Source organism: Oculina patagonica, chromosome 4 (genome assembly GCF_052425735.1).
Source record: "Oculina patagonica isolate OP01 chromosome 4, crgOcupat, whole genome shotgun sequence".
In the NCBI taxonomy this organism is placed as follows: domain Eukaryota; kingdom Metazoa; phylum Cnidaria; class Anthozoa; order Scleractinia; family Oculinidae; genus Oculina; species Oculina patagonica.
In genome coordinates this window covers 28,503,260-28,522,566 of record NC_135761.1, presented here as the reverse complement: position 1 = coordinate 28,522,566, position 19,307 = coordinate 28,503,260, and the positions used below count along the sequence as shown (strand labels likewise).

At 40.8% G+C, this 19,307-nt stretch overlaps 2 protein-coding genes across 2 annotated transcripts in view; one reads left to right on the top strand and one right to left on the bottom strand.

The window, feature by feature from the left end:
• The window catches only part of LOC144650073 (uncharacterized), a 28,739-nt gene extending 24,625 nt beyond the window's left edge, over positions 1–4,114 (bottom strand). Inside the window, exons 1-2 of the mRNA XM_078509726.1 lie at positions 4,048–4,114; positions 3,882–3,945 (exon numbers count right to left, since the gene is read on the bottom strand). The gene's annotated coding sequence lies outside the window, so the exon portion shown is untranslated. The remainder of the gene's footprint in view (positions 1–3,881; positions 3,946–4,047) is intronic.
• LOC144650110 (ATP-binding cassette sub-family C member 5-like) overlaps positions 1–19,307 on the top strand; it is a 47,419-nt gene that overhangs the window by 8,425 nt on the left and 19,687 nt on the right. The gene's annotated exons all lie outside the window — the stretch shown is intronic.

The following is a 19,307-nucleotide window of genomic DNA, read 5'->3' as shown; positions in this document are numbered from 1 at the left end:
CATGTACACTGTATGTCTTTCATATAATTTATTCACATTATCATATATTCCACGTATATGTATGCTTATTAAGGCTTCATAGCTCAGTTAAATTGCTAATGCACTGCAAAGATCATTTCACCAATTTAACCTTTTTTCTGCAGTTCACATATGGAGAAAAGTCTAAACCAAAAAATCAATGAAATAGTGACCAGCACAGATATCAAGACATTAATTGGGGGCCCAAGAGAGGCCCGCAACCCTAATCTTGACAGTGACCAGCGGATAGCGTTTTACGCGTGCGCGCCACGTTAATAAATAGCGAACAGAAAACGGAAGTTGAAAATTTTGTTCTTCCACTAAGAACGATCGGAATGCGAAAAATGTGTCAATCACGACAGTTTGTCGTAACACCGGAAGAGAAAATCTGTTCTCCAAGAACGATTGTCACATAAGATCTAGGCTTCTGTCACATGGAAGATTGCAAACATTACAATTTGCAGACTTGTTTTACGGGTGTTGCTTTTGCTCTGATTGTATCACACATAAACCACGGCAAAGCGAATGATTCCAACGACGGTTATTCTCGAGAAATTCGTTATAACACTGACAATATAGCGAGTTTATCGACCGAGGAAAATCACATCTCAATTCACACCGCGTGCTCGACTACAGTTCACTAAACTGTCAATCCGACAAAAAACAACTCTGACTGGTTCGCGGTCGGTTAGCGACAATTAAGCGTGATTTATCATTAATCGCGCCACGTTAATAAAAGGCGAGCACAACATAGCGAGTTTACCGACTGAGAAAAATCACATCTCAATTCACACCGCGTGCTCGATTACACTTCCCAAAACTGATAAAAATATGCATTCCTTGCGTGACGCGTTACTCGGGATAATTGTCTTTTGTCCATTTAAGGTGGCCCGCGGGTATTTATGAGGCTGACAGTTCCCTCTTTCAAGCGCGTTTTAAAACGGCAAAATGTGAAGCGATTGCTGAGATTTTTGAGAATCTGAAAAAAATAATGTTTAAATTATATAAAATGATAAATTTTATGGCGATCAAACGCGATTTGTTAAAGTTATTTAAGCGATTTTTGGAAGCCTTCGTTTTTAATAAAATGCGATTTTTTTGAAAATGCCACGGTGAATTTTTCTGTAATTACCCCAAAACGCTGCCAAACAGTTGAAGTTTACTCACAACAACTTACAGGAAAATCCACTCCGTAAATTTCCTGAACGAGCGACATCTTTATTTTGCCTTTAAAAACTGTTGTGTTATGCGTCTGACTTGACCGTCGCATAAATTTGATACTTATACTAACCCAGTACCAGCCAGTTTTGAGTCTAATGTCACCTTAATCTTGTGTGTAAAAGTTAAAAAGATCGTGTATATACATCAAATGTTAGCAGTCAATAAAGATGGATGGTTTTCAGCCGAATTTTTAAAAATATCAAACAAATGACGTTATTTAGAATTGCGGAAAATTTGTCGATTTGTTTTTCATTTTTTTAAAGCTGCAGCTAGAACAGGATATTGCAAAGATTTGTGCCGAGTTTCAGCGTGTTCCTATCATACGGTTTGAAGAATTTCGGTCGGAAAGTCAGGTACATTTACTTTCCAAGATTTGGTCGCTTTGTAAACCCCGCATTTCCAATGAAATTATACTGTTGTTTTCGAAGAGAGGCGTTGCTTTCAAATTCCGCACGATCTTCTGCCACTTGGAAATAACACAGCCTGAAATAGTTACTACTAAAATGACAAATACCGTTCCTGCACATGTATTCCCTGACGGTAGAAGATCGTGCGGAATTTGGAAGTAACACCTCAATTATCATCGATATTTACAATTCATATTTTGTCTCCATTTTTAGTGTAGTGTTTGTACACTACACTAATGGAGTTAGTTTAGTGGGGAAGCGAATTCCGCTACGCCAGACGTAAACAGTTAATTGCGCGGTCAAGTGGAACAAGCACGTAGACATACATATGCAAATTAGACTGGAACTGGCTTGTTATTGTCCACGAATGTTCTAGAGCAATGGGTTAAAAAATTCGCGACAAGGTTCGAACGCGCTCTGGGTATTTAATTGAGAGAAAAAAGGTACTCGCAACATAAGTTAAATGTATTTCACCAAAATAAACTGATAAAAGGCTTACAGCCAGTGTACAACTCCGTGAGATGGTAACAGATTCACGCGAGTAATAACACAAATAAAATACTTGATGTAAGACTTCTAGGTGGATTCCGGAGATACCGGTAGTAAAATGAGAGGACATTTAAAACTTATAAAGGATACACGTCACGCAAGCTAGCAGTAAGAGGTTAATATTTGAGCTCTGGGCAGTTAATAGGGAAAAAGGTCATCGCAACATAAGATAAAAGCGGTTTTTCATATCTTGCAGTAAATAAGGGAGGTAGTTAATGGCATCACTTATCAAACTATTGATTTTGTTAAAAAACAAAACCTTAAGCACATCACCTCAGTGACTAAAGAAGGTAGCTTACTTACTGAAAATAATTCAAGTCATCCTGTCACGTTCTTTAATAACGTGATCTGTCTAAAGAAGAATTTCCCCCAACACATTGAAAACGGTTTATTAGATCTTGCAGTGACTTAGGGAGGTAGCTAGTTAAATGGCATCACTTAGCAAACTATAAATTTTGTTAAAAAAAAACTTAAGCACATCACCTCAGTGACTAAAGAAGGTAGCTTTGGTACGGAAAATAATTAGAGTCAGCCTTGTGACATTCTTCAATAATGATGTCCGTATGAACTTACTACCAGGCTGACGTCTCAGCAAGCTCAAATTTTAATCACTCACTACTAGCTAGCTCTCTCCTCCGCAGAGGCTTCTTTAGTGGGGGAAGGCGAAAAACACGGGGGAAAGAAGGGGAAAAACACAGTGTCTCCCGCGCGCTTTCGTTTCGTTTCTCTCCAGGCTCCGCCACTTACTTTTCACCTCTCCCCATTTCCCAGCCCGTACGAAACACGAAAGAGGCCTCTGCGGAGGAGAGAGGCTAGCTAGTGTGACGTTTATCCTTTACAAGTTTTAAATGTCCTCTCATTTTACTTCCGGTATCTCCGGAATCCATTCTGCTTGTGCGATTACTCACGTGAATCTGTTGCCATCTCACAGAGTTGGGCACTGGCTATAAGTTTTTTATCAGTTTATTTTGGTGCAGTACAATTAACGTGTTGGGTGAAATTCTTCTTTAGACAGATCATGTTCTCAAATAACATGACAGACGTATCTCGTCTGACAATTGCCAGACATACAAGCTCGACTGGTGACAAGTCACGTGACAACTCTCTCAAACACTACACTGTCCGTTCGGACCGCTCGTTGCAATAGTCAAGCATGTCGCTAAGGAAAGCGTTTTTCGGTAATTTATTGCTAAACAAAAGTTTTATAGCTACATGAAAATCATACAATTGGCAAACAAAAACTTGGTTTGCGTATTCAGCAATAAAAACCAAACCTAAATAAAAAAAAATGTATACAACTTTAAACAACAAGAGCTTACAGAACACGTTTTTGCTCATAACGATCACTTAAACCGCTTTTTCAGCTGAACTTGTTACGCTATATACGGCGGATTTTGTCATGGTAACTGCACTCGACTCCTTTTTGTTCACCGGTGCTTTAGTAATAAGTCTTTAAGCCTGCCTTCGGTGCACGCATTTCTAAAAAGAGTGTTCCAAATGATTGTTGAGTCATTAGTCCAACAAAGTCCAACGAGCAGTTGTTGTATACGTAGGATATGTTGGTGAAAAATTCGAAATGACGAGACCCTTGAATTTTGGTGAAAACTCTACACGCGCATTTTTTGAAGGACCATTCAACACAACGATCTATGCAGTTTTTGTCGTGACTACTGAGATCTTACCTACCTTGGGTATTTGCTGAATGATTTTTATCAATGTTTACTTCAGTTAAAGCAATTGATCGGCTGACCTGCTGAACATAAACGAACGGTCGCAGATTTAGTTGCAATGTTATACGTAGAGAGATCATGAAAAAATTTGAAAAAAGCGCTTAGTCTTGATCTCAACCTACCTGACTTTCTCTATGAAACAAACAGTCTGAACCAACTAAAATAAGGACGGTTATTTTAAAACCAAATTGACGACGTGGAATATGCTGAAACTGTTGTCGCATTTTTCTATTGGTTGTTGATGACACTTGACGTTTGTGATTGGTTGCCTTGAGATGATATCTTCTGCCTTTCTGTTTACTTAGGGATTCATATGACAATTTTTTTGCTACTTTAGCAACGTAAAATTTATAGTAAAATTAAAGAATGTCACATTTTGGTAAGATCCGAAAAATACTAAATAGCAGCCAGCAGTTTTTATGATCAAAATGTATAAAATAGGGTGTCATTCTATTTTTTTGCTGTATTTTGCGAACCCGTTATTTCTATTTAATTTCATTTGCGTGTGTGTTTGCGTGTGTTTTTACGGTTGCGTGAAATTCTTTGGCAACGGCGATGATTTCACAAGCATGTAAAAAGGCAGGCGAGACTGAAGTAAGGCCATGCATATTCTGAATTATATGTGGTAAAATAAATGAATTTTACTTTGTTGTAAGATACGAAAAATACTAAAAAAGTAGCAACCAGTATTCATAATGAACTGTTGTAAACTATACACAAAGGGTGCAATTCATACTTTTTTGTTGTATTGGGTCTATTTCGAACCCGTTAATTGTATTTTATTTTGCGTGTGTGTTTGCGTGTGTTTTTACGGTTGCGTGAAATTCTTTGGCAACGGCAGTGATTTCACAAGCATGTAAAAAGGCAGGCGAGACTGAAGTAAGGCCATACATATTCTGAATTATATGTGGTAAAATAAATGAATTTCACTTTGTTGTAAGATACGAAAAATACTAAAAAAGCAGCAACCAGTATTCATAATGAACATGTAAACTATACACAAAGGATGCCATTCCTTTTTTGTTGTATTGGGTCTATTTCGAACCTGTTAATTTTATTTTGTTTTGCGTGTACGATTTAAGGTTTTGATACGCTATCGTATTTCACAAGCACGTTAAGGTGGCCCGCGGGTATTTATGAGGCTGACAGTTCCCTTTTTTAAGCGCGTTTTAAAACGGGAAACCGTGAAGCGATTGCTTAGAGTTTTTAGAATCTGAAAGAATAATGCTTAAATTATATAAATTGATAAATTTTATGGCGATCAAACGCGATTTGTTTAAGTTATGAGCGATTTTCGGAAGCCTTCGTTTTTAATAAAATGCGATTATTTTTAAAATGTCACGGTGAGTTTTTCTGTAATTACCTCAAAACGCTGCCAAACATTTGAAGTTTACTCACAACAACTTACAGGAAAATCCACTCCGTAGATTTCCTGAACGAGCGACATCTTTATTTTGCCTTTAAAAACTGTCGTGTTATGCGTCTGTCTTGACCGTCGCATAATTTTGATACTTATAATAACCCAGTACCAGCCAGTAAAAGCCAGTAAAAGTTAAAAAGATCGTGTATATACATAAAATGTTAGCAGTCAATAAAGATGGATGGTTTTCAGCCGAATTTTTGAAAATATCAAACAAATGACGTTATTTCAAATTGCGAAAAATTTGTCGATTTGTTTTGTATTTTTTTAAAGCTGCAACTAGAACAGGATATTGCAAAGGTTTGTGCGTATTTCGTTCATACGGTTTGAAGAAATTTGGTCGCAAAGTCAGATACATTTGCTTTCCACTTCTAATCGCTTTGTAAACCTCGCATTTCGAATGAAATTATTCTGTTGTTGTTCGAAGAGAGGTGTTACTTCCAAATTCCGCACGATTTTCTGCCGTCAGGGAATACATGTGGAGGAACGGTAATTGTCATTTTAGTAGTAACTATTTCAGACACACATGAGAGTTACCGGTTGTGGCACAACTTGCAAAAAAACCGCTCGGGCTCGCCTGGCTCGCTGGCTCGCCAGTCTCGCCTCGCTATTTTTTGCAAGTTGTGTCCACAACCGGTAACTCTTATGTGTGTGGGGGTCGCAATGCCAAAACTCTCATGTGTGTGGGGCCCGCAAGGCCAGCCCTTTTGTGTGCGGGGCTCGCAAGGCCAACCCTGTGCTAGGAATAAATATCAATTGAACAAATATTTTTAAGGTATATACACCGAAAAATGGCTGCCGCAAGATATTCGTCAGAAGTTTTGCAAGCTATGATGGAGGAAAACCTCCGTGAATTTCAAGAAAACCCCCAAAGAAATTTAACTTTTTTATTGGCCCACACCGATTTTAACGAATGGCTCCGTGTATGGAAAATGAACATACCGGAAGCTAACGAAAACAACAAAGATCTTTACACTTTTGCAAGAAAAAACAAAAAAAAGTTTTATGAGCTTTTGGTAAGCGAAATTGATGACTTACAAAATTTAAAAGCAAGCTTTGGACTTGAAGTCAAATTTTCAAAAAAAATAGACGGTGAGACGCAACACATGGAACACTATTTCAGAGAAAGTGAACCACACCTTTTTTTAAAAAACGACAAAGACCAAATAAAAAAAGAGTTTGACAAATTTATTGACAAAGCAAAGGGAGAAATTGAGGGTTGGTCAGAGAACGGCTCTGGGTGGGCCATTGAAAGAATAACAAATGCGTACATCAACGTTGCGCGTTATCAGCCATTGAGAGGAGGAACTTATTTGCCTTTGCCCCCAAAGTTGGCAAACAAGAAAGCAATTATTAACGTGCAAAACAGAGATAACCAATGCCTAAAATGGGCTTTGAGAGCTGCATTATTTCCGCCAAGAGATGGGAAAAATCCGCAAAGAACAAGTAGATACCCAGTTGACGACGGAATAAACTACAATGGAATCGATTTTCCAACGCCACTAAAGCAGATTGACAGGCTTGAGGCGCAAAATAAAAACCTTGCAATAAATGTGCTTGGGTGGGACTCAGAAGACGAATGTGTGATACCTTTAAGATTAAGCGAAAAAGAAAATAGCATTCCCCGTATATTTCTTATGTTGATTGAGTCAGGATTAACACAGCACTACTGTTTTATAAAAAGAGTAAGTGCTTTGTTACATGACCAAACCGGAGATCAGCATAAAAAACACTTTTGCATGATGTGCTTGACAGGTTTTACAAGAGAAGACTTGCTCGAAAAGCACAAAAAATATTGCAATGGCGCTAAAGGCAGACCAACAAGAATCGAAATGCCGGAGAAGGGGAAAAACACTCTTTCTTTTAAAAACTACCACAAACAAATGAAAGCGCCTTACCAAATTTACGCCGACTTGGAGGCACTGCTAAGGCCAATAGAAGGGTGTAAACGCGAAACGGCCGAGGAGCGCCAGAAAAGAAAAGACCTTGGTGAAGAAGTGAAAGACATGAAGCCGAGTTACACAGACAAAACAGAACAGCACGAGGCATGCGGATTTGCTTACACAGTTGTAAGGAGTGATGGTGAACACGAAAAAACATTTGTGTACAGAGGACAAAACACCGTTGAAGTATTTTTGAACTGTCTTTTAAGTGAAGAAAGAAAAATAAGATATGAATTGTCAAAGCCAAAACCTCTTGTGATGACGGCAAAAGACTGGGTAAACTTCAAAAATGCAACCAATTGCCACATTTGCGAAGAAACGCTAATGAAACAAAACTTTTTGGACTCTTTGCCAGTTTGGATTGGAAACAAAAAGGAGCTTAATTACTTTGGGCAGATGCACAAAAAATGTTATTACAGAAAGGAAAAAGAGGTAAAAAACCTGGATACCGAAACCCACTATAAGCTAAAAAAGCTTGAAAAAGAAACACACAAATTAGCAGCGAAAAACCAAAAAAACTGCTTAGCGTGCCACAAGCCGCTTATCCAGCCGAACTACAAGGATGTGGTAAAAGACCATTGCCACATAACAGGCAAGTTTCGAGGAGCCGCACACAACATTTGTAACTTTATGATGCGATTAGATCCGAAAAAGATCCAAATACCAGTTGCATTTCACAACCTGAGGGGTTATGATGCGCACCATTTAATGCAGTCAATTTCAAAGATTTCAAAAGAGGCACAGAAAGAAGTAAAATGTGTTGCAAACAACATGGAAAAATACATCACATTTTCACTTGGCAAACTGCGTTTTATAGACAGCTTAAACTTTCTTAAAGGAAGTCTTGATTCACTTGTAAAAGCGATGCCGAAGGAGGAATTAAATATAACAAAATCTAATTCAACACAGTCGTCTGATGAAAGTTTTGAACTTCTTTGCAAAAAGGGAATCTATCCTTACGAATACATGGACTCATGGGAAAGATTTAGCGAAACAAGTTTGCCTGAAAAAGAAAAGTTTTACAGCAAACTTTATGATGAGAACATAACGGATAAAGAGTACGAACACGCGCAAAACGTGTGGGAAACCTTTGGCTGCCAGACCCTGGGCGACTACCACGATTTGTACGTTAAGACTGACGTGACCCTGTTAGCCGACGTCTTTGAAAGCTTCCGAAAACTCTGTCTTGAGAAGTACGGGTTGGACCCCGCGAATTATTACACGACGCCAGGCCTTGCTTGGGACGCACTCTTGAAAAAGACAGGCGTGAAGCTTGAGTTACTTACAGACTATGAAATGCATCTTTTTGTCGAAAGGGGAATAAGAGGCGGGATTTCGATGGTAAGCAAGAGGTATGCAAAGGCGAACAACCCTTATGTTGAGGGATTTGACCCGAGCCAGCCAAAAAAATACATAACGTACCTCGATGCGAATAACCTTTACGGGTGGGCAATGAGCAAGCCGCTTCCAAAAAGTGGATTTAGATGGAAAAAGGTTATGCCAACAGAAAAAGAAATAACGACAAAAAAAGAGTATGCAAAAGCTGGATGGATTTTAGAGGTGGACTTGGAATACCCGAAAGAGCTGCATGAGGCTCAAAACAGCTATCCATTAGCGCCAGAGAAAAAGAAAATAAACAAAGAAATGTTTTCACCTTACCAAAATAAATTAACAAAAAATCTTAACTTAAACCCCCCAAACACTGAAAAGCTTGTTTTAACGCTTGAAGACAAAATCAATTACGTCGTGCATTACCGAAACTTGCAGTTTTATCTAAAACAGGGAATGAAACTCAAAAAAGTGCACAAAGTTTTAGAGTTTGAACAAGAGGCGTGGATGGAGCCGTACATCCGGATGAACACAGAATTCCGAAAAGAAGCGAAAAGCGTCTTTGAAAAGAACTTTTACAAGCTAATGAATAACTCAGTTTTTGGAAAAACAATGGAAAACTTGAGAAACCGTGTAGACATAAGAATAGTGCGCAGCGACGAAACAAAGAAAATAAGAAAATTAGTTGCAAACCCATTGTATTCAAGGCATGTAATGTTTTCAAACGATCTAGTTGGAATAGACATGCGAAAAAGTAAGCTGTTTCTTAATAAACCGGTCTACACAGGCATGACTATCCTTGACGTAAGCAAGCTATGCATGTATGACTTCTTTTACAACCATCTGAAAAAGGAGTACGGAGAGCGTTGCGAGCTTTTGTATACAGACACAGACAGCCTTTTGCTTGAGATAGAAACAGAAGACGTTTACGCGGACATGGCCAAAAACATTGACAAGTACGACACAAGCGACTACCCCAAAGAGAATCCGCTTTATTCAACCGAAAACAAAAAGGTGTTGGGAAAAATGAAAGACGAATGCGCAGGCAAACTGATTTTAGAGTGTGTTTGTTTAAGGCCAAAAATGTATTCAATAATGACGGAAGGCGAAATAAATATAAAAAAGGCAAAGGGGGTAAAAGAGTGTGTGACAAAGAAAAAGATAAATCATGAAAACTTCAAAGATACACTTTTTAAAAATAAGGAAAGCTTTCACGAAATGCACATGCTAAGAAGCTATGACCATGAGATGTATTCGATAGTGGTAAACAAAAAATCGCTGTCCCACTTTGACTCAAAGCGATGGATATGTGAAGACGGAATAAACACGCTTGCGTACGGTCACTACAAAATAAAGAAAGAGGCGCCAGACGAGGAGTAAAAAAAGGGAAGCCCACCGCCAAGTGGGGTAAAATTAAAAGAAGACAAACTTAAAAATTAATAGATATACAGCCACTCAGGCCTGTGAGAAAAGAAACCAGTGACAGCGACGACGCAAAACACGAGGAGACAGAACATTTTTTTTGCTGTACCGAGAAGGGGCAAGTGTTTAAATGACTCGCTGAACAATAAAAGAAGTAGCAACGCCGGCTGCAACGCCAGAAATTCCCATAAAAAAGGTTCGTATTTTTGTTGCAGGGGGCTGGGGCCCCGACAGAACGTTTATAGCTTTTCTGAGCCCAAGGGGCTCAAGCACTAAGTGCTTGGTGGTAACTGTGTATTTGGAGGAATAACAAGCAATTCTTCACGCACAAAGCCGCGCTTTGGACCATCGTGCAAGTAATAAAGCACTGGCTGATCAGGTTTAGTAACAGACCTTTCGATGCTGTAGACTTTTAATGACCAAATCGGATCTGTTGCCCTTTTTACCCCGCCTTCTAGCTCGCCAGGTTGGAAGAGATAGCGCACATTAACGAGAGAGGGGAGTTTTTTTCTTTCAAGCCAACAGGCCTTGTATATTTTGAGGACGGTTTGGACGAAACAGCCTTTTCTTTGATTGCAGTAGCAGGTTTTTTTCCAGTAAGACTGGTAACTTCGTTGTTCAGAGCGGTAACAACTTCGGGAAGCCTTTTTACCCACGCTGTCGACCGCTGGCCAGATGGCAGGTTCATCTCGACACCGTACTGATAACCAAACAGGCGCCCTGCCAGTGTTTGATTAAAACGTTCAACAATAGCTTGATCTCTGTGAATGTTAACACGCCCGCGTCTAATATAGGTTTTGTGATTTTCCATTTCTTTAGTAACAGCTCCCATGAATTCGCGACCAGGGTCAACTTGAAGCATCTGTGGCCATTTTAGTGCACTTCGCCTGTAAATTGTCTGAAAACCTTTTGCAACCTCAGTTGAATCTTTGGAGGTCAAAGGCTCGGCCTCTTTGAAACGGCTGGCAACGTCAACAACAGTCAGCGCGTATTTGTAAACTTTTCGCCCTCGCGGCAGTTTGTCGTGTGGCAGAAAAAGAAGGTCCGCCTGGTGGACCGCGTTAGGAGAAGAAACATCGAATTTTGGGCGAGGAACGTATCGTGGTGCCGGAAGGTAGATCTGCCAAAGGGCCTGCTTAACGAGCCACTTTTTAGCAGCATCTTCGGAAACCTTGGCCGCCTCGGCTAATTTTTTTATCGCTGCAATTCCCTTCCAGTAGCCCTGGGGGCTATAGTAGACTTTCGAGATTTTCTTCGAAAAGTTTTGCTCCGCAAAAATCTTTGCATCCATGCGTATACTAGAAAAAAAAGAAACGTTTAAAGAAACCGAAAGGCAGCGTACCCAAGTGCAAGCGCGCCAGCGCCAACGAACATAAGTTCACCTTGTTTCTGCTGCTCACTTGGCTGATAGAAATCAGAGAACTTGGGTTCTTTCGGAGGAATCATTTGTTTGTCAGGATGTGTCTGGTTGTAGAGTTTGAAAGCGTAGTCTGTGTTCGTAAAGTTTTGTTTCGCTTGCTGTTTGATCTCATTGTTGGTTTCGATCCAGTCGAGAAGCTTCGTGCGGTCGCGAGAGTACTTCGCGTAAGCTGCCTGGTAAGCCTCGAGAGCTTTGTCGTGTCTTTCTTTTTCTTTCAAAGCGGCGTCATCTCCGCCACCCAAAGCTCGAGCAAGATAGTTGCCGCCAATGAAAGCAGCAGCGTTCAAGATAGCTCCGCCAGCCATAATCGCGACGCTTGCCATTTTGTTATTATACTATTCTAATTTTTTTTTAATTGGTTGGGAGAATTTTCTGGTCCTCGAGATACTGTTTAAGTGCAACGCTGCCAGCCATGACGGCTGTGAACTTTACATAGTTCATAAAACTGCTGCTTGGGTCAGATGTGAAGTTTTCTTTTACAACTTTTTTGGCAGCCCAGCCGATTCCGGCGGCAAGGCCAGTGAGAGTCGCGGCATCCATGAGTGTTTTTACGAGTTTGTTGTCAGACATGGTGTTTGTTATAAAATAAAAATAAATATTTAAATTGAAAAATAATTTTATGAATTCTTTTAATCTCATCAAAGAGTTCTAATAAAAAAAAAAGTTAATTGCTGAAGTCAGAAAGTAAAACAGAAATCACTTTCTTTAAAACTTTAGTTGGTCAAACACATCATGCCACATGGAATAAAAGATTTTTTTCATTTCAGCACACATCAAACTTTTTGCTTCTTCAATCTTCTCTTTTCTTTTTTCTTCATTTTCTATTTTTTCATACTCTTTTTCAAGTTTTATAAAATCCTCATACTGCCTGTTTAAACTTTCCACAGTTTTTTCATCAATAGCAATAAAATTTTTTAATTCTTCTGGTTTCAGCTGGTTAAAAAAGGCTTTTGTCCCTTCCAAAGCAGCTGTTGCTCGTGCCTCATCTTCTTCGAAGAATTTCCCAAAGAACTCGGCACAGAGACCCAACAAAACAAAGCTTCCAAAATCCATTGGGTCAGGCATAGTGTATGTCTTCGTGTCGGTCATCGTGTTTTGTATACTTTAAAAAATCGAATGTTTAAATGAAAATTATTTAATAATTTTTTTAATCCATCGGACGGATTCCTCTTTTTGAGCCATTTTGGTTTGTTGGTTGCGGAATTCTAGAGCCCGTTTGGCGCGTGTCTGAAGAACGCGTTGCAACCCTTCCAATACTTTCTGCTGTAACTGGTGTGTCATCAGTTATAAGAGTTGGCGGAGCTTTAAATGTTGGACTTCTTTTTTCGTTTATAAAGGCTTTTATGTCTTCGCGTTTCACATAAGTTGTAACGATTGCAACGCCGATACCAAGCAAAGATATCCATTGATTTGTGGTGAGACCGCTTGATTGCGGCTGAGCCTCGGGCGGAGCTGGTTCCGTTACGGCCGGTGGTGTTACATTTCGCTTTGCAGCAGCAGATTTCTTTTCCTTTTCTTTTGCAATTATTGCAGCAGCCTCGACAGCAGCTTTTTTCTGTGCTTCACGAGCCTGTTTTGTTTTTTCAGCTGCAAGCTTGCCAGCAGCAACTCGCTTTGGATTTTTGGCAGGCTTTGTTGCTGGAGTTGTTGAAGTAACTTGTTTCTGTTCTTCTTGAGCGATCGGAGTTTGTTCGAGCTCGGCCATTTATAATAAAAAAAAATAATATTTAAATAGAAAATTGCTCAGCAAGATTTTTTGCTAAGCAATTGCTAAGCATTGTTCAGTAATTACTTAGCATTTTTTTAGCATTGCTCAGAAAAATCTCCAGTAGTGTTTGTGTCCGCATCTTTGGAAGCGCCTTTGGTTTCGCACAGCGAAGTGTGCGACTTTGTAGCTTCGTTTAAATCAACGTGCTTTGTTGTGATGAGCGCAGCATTTGCAACGGCAAGAAAGCGGCCGCATTTCAAAGCCAGACCGCCTGCCAAAGTGGACAGCTCTTTACTGATAATGTAGTCGTTTTTGAGTTCCTTCTGATAATCATTGACGTTCTTGATATTTACGGCCATACCAACGACTTTAGTAACAAGAAAAATAAAGCTGTCAATCAAGCTGTCGGTTGTTTTGGATCCAACGTATGCCTCATATCTCTTTAAGTACTTTTCAACTTCTTTATCTGTCAAGCGCTTTACCTGCTCGTGTGTCAGTTGCACACCGATTGCTTCTTTGGCTTTTCCTGTTGAAACAAGGATTGCAAGCTGTTCACGCAAAGCAGGAATGTCAGGGCCTTGAATGAGTGCCATAGCGCTTTCTGTACTTTCTGGTTCAGCTCCTAGCAGTTCCATTACGGAAGCTAATTCTTGTTCACTTGCAGCGCCCTTGACGCTCTCGGGAGGAGAAGTTGCGAACGGGTCAGCCATTTATTACTCTAAAAAATATGTTCAATAAAAAAATTTTGTGCCGTAAGGGTGGCGATGAGAAATGACAAGATGCGAAAACTTATTTTTTTTTAGCTTTAAAATGATTTCTTTGTAATCCTCATTGGCAAGTTCGCCAGCGTAATCCTCAAAGATTGCCTTCGTGGTCTTGGCAGAGGGGGTGTAAAAGAAAACGATTGCCGCAACATTTTCGCGGAATGAGGATGTTATGCTTGTCAATTTTTGAGTTAACACCCATACGCTCAAACCTGCGTGGCGAGCAGAGAAAGCAAGATTCACCAACTCCCCTGTTCTTCCTTTTACATCTTTCGAAGCAGCACAGTCGTCGAGGATGATAAGCGTGTTCGTTCCCTCAAAAAGAAATCTTGAAAGCCTTAACAAAGATTCAACCTCGTGCTGCTCACAAATTAAAACAAAAAATCGAAGATCTTCCTCAGCAAAGCGATAATAAGTCTTGTTGTGCGCGAACGTCGGGCAGATGAGCACGATGTAGTCAAACTTGCCTCGGAAAGGGCCACAAAGCTGATTGACCACGTATCTTGTTTTTCCTGAGTTCGTTGGTCCCACAATGAGGGCGTTGAAGGGTATATTGGCAGGATCCATCTTCGTTCGTATATGTACCTAAGGTACACTTTTTCAAAGAAAAAAATTATAAAAGCACAGATTCTAACTGCCTGCCAATTATATTCATTTGGGCGTCGCTGATTACGTAAATGTGGCAGTTCAAATTACCTGAGCCGCTTGCTTTCCTCTCTAGCTCAAGCTGGACACCGTCCTTTGTGTTCACAAGGCGCGTGCCGCTTCCGTGCATCGAGTGGTCAGCCATGGAACGCAGATCAATAAGAAGGCCAAACTTGTCTTCTGTGTAAAACTTTTGCATAGTCATGTGCTGCGTTTTATTTTTTTCTTTCATGTAGAATCTTTTAACTTCTCCCCAAATGTCCATTCCTTCGATGCCGTTGTTGTACAGCATGTTTGGCGAGCCGTTGACAGTGATGCTTACTTTTGTAAGGTCCGGGTTAATGTACTTTTCCGAGCTCCTTGCACCTTTGTTATATTGCTCAATAAATAGGAGCAAGATACCTTTCATGGACCTCCTCTGCGGGTTGACCCTTAGATTCAGACGTGTGTCGGAGCCTTTTGCAAAAGTCGTCACTTTATCACGCTGGATGTGGTCGTAAGCGAACTCTTTGCCGCCCGAATAAGCGCTGAACGCTTCATCTGCAATTTCCTTGCTTCTTATCATCTCGTTCTCCAGCTGGATGTTTGTCAACTTGTATTTTAGTTTTGTTGTATCTGAGCCTCTGACCACATGTTCGGCTGCCGCGAGCTTCAGTTCGAACACAAGATCGTTGTATAGTGCCTGAGGATAAAATGCCCCATGGTCAGTTAAAATCTGGTGATCCAGTCGGATGCGGTATTTATTTCCATATATCTCATTCAGCTTTTTTTCTGCGTCCACACCTGAAGTTTTCTTATCGCCAGCATTTGAGCGAATTTTGTTGAGGTCCTCGCTCTGAATGCCCTCTGGCACCCTGTCGTCGCGCTCCTCCTGCGAAAGGAAAAAGTCCTCAAATATTTTGTAGATGTCATAGCCAACCGTGTCCTGCACGACGGTGCCTTCGTACTTTACAACAAACTTGTCGACCAGAGCTCGGCTGACGTTGTCAACCAGAAAGTTGTTGGCATGGCCTCCGCTCAAGTCGATGTTGAAGCGCAGCGCCAGCGAGCCGGGCACAATGACCTCGTTTTCGTTCAGCTTTGGCACTGAAACATACAACGTTTCCTCTGGATTGGCTTCAGTGCGGTCAAAAGTGATTCGTTTTACAGCGCGCTCGGCTTTCAGTGCGCCGAGTATTTTCTCTGTGCGTCCCGGTCGAAGGTTTTCTTGAACAGCAGCCATCTCTCGATTGGTTTTATTGTTAAATTGAAAAGTTTAATTTGAAAATATATATATATAAATTAAGCGATGGCAACAGGTGGTGGTGATTTTGGATTCGAGGACCCTGATTTGGACCAAGATCTTGACCACAACAGTGATAACGATGATGAAGAGGAAGAAGAGGTCGACACAACCCGACCATTTCAGCCCGGGGAGGCATCCACACCCTACCATGGGGGTGAACAACATGAAATGCAAACGATGCAGCACGAACAGAGCGGGCTGCCAGACACATCCTACGAAGAAACACCTTTTTTGGGAAGCTTTATTCATCAAGATGACAAACCGGCAATGATTGACAGAGCTAAAGATTTTATCAAAAGAAAATTCCCCAAAGTGAACTTCGCAAAATTAGACCCAATAGGTTTTAGCAAAAAGAGTGGCAATGAAACTACAATTGTATCCTTTGGATCAAAAGGTGGCGAGACCGAAATTTTCAAAAAAGACGGAACTGGCCTTCTCAAAAAATTCACAGACAAGTTTAAAGCCCCCCTTGGGCCAGAAGCGGAATCTCTGATTTCTCAAAACAATGAAGAAATAAGAGAAATGAGACCAAGATTAAGAGAAGCTGAAAGTCAACTACAACAGGCAGAAACAATTGCCATGCAGAAAGAAAAAGTCACCCAAGAAGTAAAAGATCTCAGAATAAGAATCGAGCGAATAAATGCCAAGATGGATCAACTTGGGTCAAATGTTGAAAATGAATCAGAATTACGCAGACTTAAGCAACTGAAAAAAAATCTTGAAAAGGATTTTGAAAACAAAAAAAAAGAAGTTGCTGCTCTTGAAAAACAAGCTAAGCAAATGGCAAAAGAAAAAACACGAGTCGACCAACTAAGGGCAGGCATCGCTGCCAAAGAGAGCGAAAGAAACACTTTGCAAGAAAGGCTCAACGGCACAAGAGCGTTGGATGATCTAAAAGAGGAAGAAGCCGAGCTGAAGCAACAAAACGAGAAAGATCAAGCTGTTATAGAGGATGAGAATGCCTCCCCCACTGACAAACAAGCCGCGGAAGAAAGAGTTGCGGAAAGAACCGAGAAACTTGGACGCTTGCAAACGCAGATTGCCGAAAGAGAAAGAGCGCTTCCACTTCGTGAGAGGATCAAAGAGATCTTCAAAAAACATGGCGTGACATTAACAGCAATACTTCTGGCTGCTGGTGTCACGATTGGTTCTGTTATTGGAGCCATTACAAACGCGTTGAAGGCCACCGGCAAAGCGTTGGGGAAAGGCCTAAGTGATATTGGCTCAAAGGTAGCATCAGCTCTGCCTGGTCTCATTGGCTCGATTGCGAAATTTCTTTTCAAAACCGCTGGTCAAGTAATTGGATTTCTTGCAGAGCACACCTGGCTGCTTATCCTTGCTGTGGTTGCTTTTCTTGTTGAAAAATACATCAAAAAGAGACGTTAGCGCATAAGGGTGTAGAGCAAAGCTGCTGCTCCAACCGCGCCAACAGCGACAGTTGCTTTGTTTATTTCGTGTGAATCATTGGCTACGGCCTTCGTAGGTTTAGCGCTTTGCGCGTTGCTAGCTTGTGTTTCAGCAGCGCTTGCTGCAGGTGCCTGATTTTTTTTTGCTGTGGCGCTCTTGTGTATAGGATTTGAAGGGTGGCTGTTTGGTGGGTTGATTTTTGATTTTCCTCCCGCCATCAGTTTAAGAGCTGCTTTTTTTGTAGCTTTATTAACCTCATCATTCACTCCTAATTTCATCCCAACAACAGCCTGCTTAAGCTGGTTATTGTAACCAACAACGCTTTCTGTGTTTATCACCATACGAGCGGGCATCAGCCAGGCACCTGGGCAGACTGCAAGGTTAAGCCGAACCTTAGCTTCGTCGATGGCTAGTTGGTATCTTTGGACCGACTTTGCCAGATCAGGTTGCCTTATAGCGTCTTCAACCAACACGAGGAACTCACTTTGCGCTTCCTTTGCACGGCCGCCTGTTCCAAGTATGCTACTTCGAACGTTCACCTGCGAACCGAGAATACAGTAGACAAAAGCCTCTATCGACTGGTTTACTCTCGACAAACCTGCCTGAGTAAGCCCTTCAGTGCCGTTAGGACAAAACCAGTCTGCCTGTGCATATGCAGCGTCGTCTGGCTCGATGTATTGAATCAAGTTACCTTTGCTTGCAGCTCCCCCTTCGTCCGAAAATTTATCGTAATCGGGGTATTTTGCTCCAGTTTTGTTTGGTCCAATGTTAGTAATCCAGATATAAACGTTACCAAGTCCGTGGTTTGCGCCTGTTGTGAAACGGAAATCGCTTGACGGGTCGACACCGAACTCAGCACATATTCTTTTGTACGAAGCCACGTCGTACTTGTTGTCGAACTGGCTAAAAGTTGGGTCGCCAGGCAAGGCGCTTACGCTCTGAATCCCCCCCATCTGAAACAATATTCGCCTTATCGTGAAATAAACGTGAAAAAGGTAAAAATTTCGCACAATCGGTGGCAAGCTAAGAGATGAGTGTTCTTCATCGAAAATTTCTCGGCTTACCCCACTGCCTGTTGTCGCACACCAAACAGCAAAGTTAAGTTGCTGAGGCCAGTAGCCCATATTTTGGCTAGCAAGCCACCTTTTTGACTCTTTTCCTGATGTATGCTTCAGTTTTGTTTTTTGAAAAATCTCTCTTAATTTCGTTGTGAAATATTGATCTGGTGTGACGTAGATGTTGATTTGGCTGTTAAATATTTTTTTCAAACTCGGTGCGGCTTCGTGAAATCCAACCGCGGGAATTGGCAAAGATGAGCCTTTTGCGCCGCTTGGTGACAGCTGTTGTGGAAAACCGCCTGAAATTTGATTCACCCCCAGTGCTTTTTTCATCTCTGGGCTCCAATATTTGCTGTCAGAGCCAAAAACATTTATCAAATGGCCTTGCCCTGCCTTGTAATAAATGTCTGCCGTTGCTGTGTGGTTGTACGCGAACTCAACCTGTGCAACAAATTTTGTTCGGTCAGCGTTTGGATATTTTGCAAGAAAAGGTTTCCATGCATTGTCTTTTGCCGCTTCAGAAATTTTAGTTGCTTCTGGGGTTTTCATCCACTTCATAAAATCTCTTGTTTTCGCATCCATGGTCCTCTTTTATATTAAACATTTTTTTTTTTATTTAATATAAAAATGGTTGTGCTGACTGTCACCACAAAAGAAAATCCGAACACTGTTTATTTTGACCAGCCTATTCCAAAACCGAGCTATATCCGGCTTTTAAGTTGTTCTCTTTACAACAGCTGGAATAGTTTGGAAAAGGATGGAATAGTTTTTTATAAACAAGTGAACAAGGAAGAGAAGGCGCGTTATATACGGCAAGGAAACTTCTCACTCGATGACATTGGGAGTATTTTTGAAAAAGGATTTCCAGAGAAAAACATGTTTTCTGTAACAAAAGGCATTGCAGGCCGTTCATTGATAATAAAAGCAAAAGAGCCCAATTTAAAAACTTTTGGACTGAATGAAAGTCTTATTAAGTTCTTT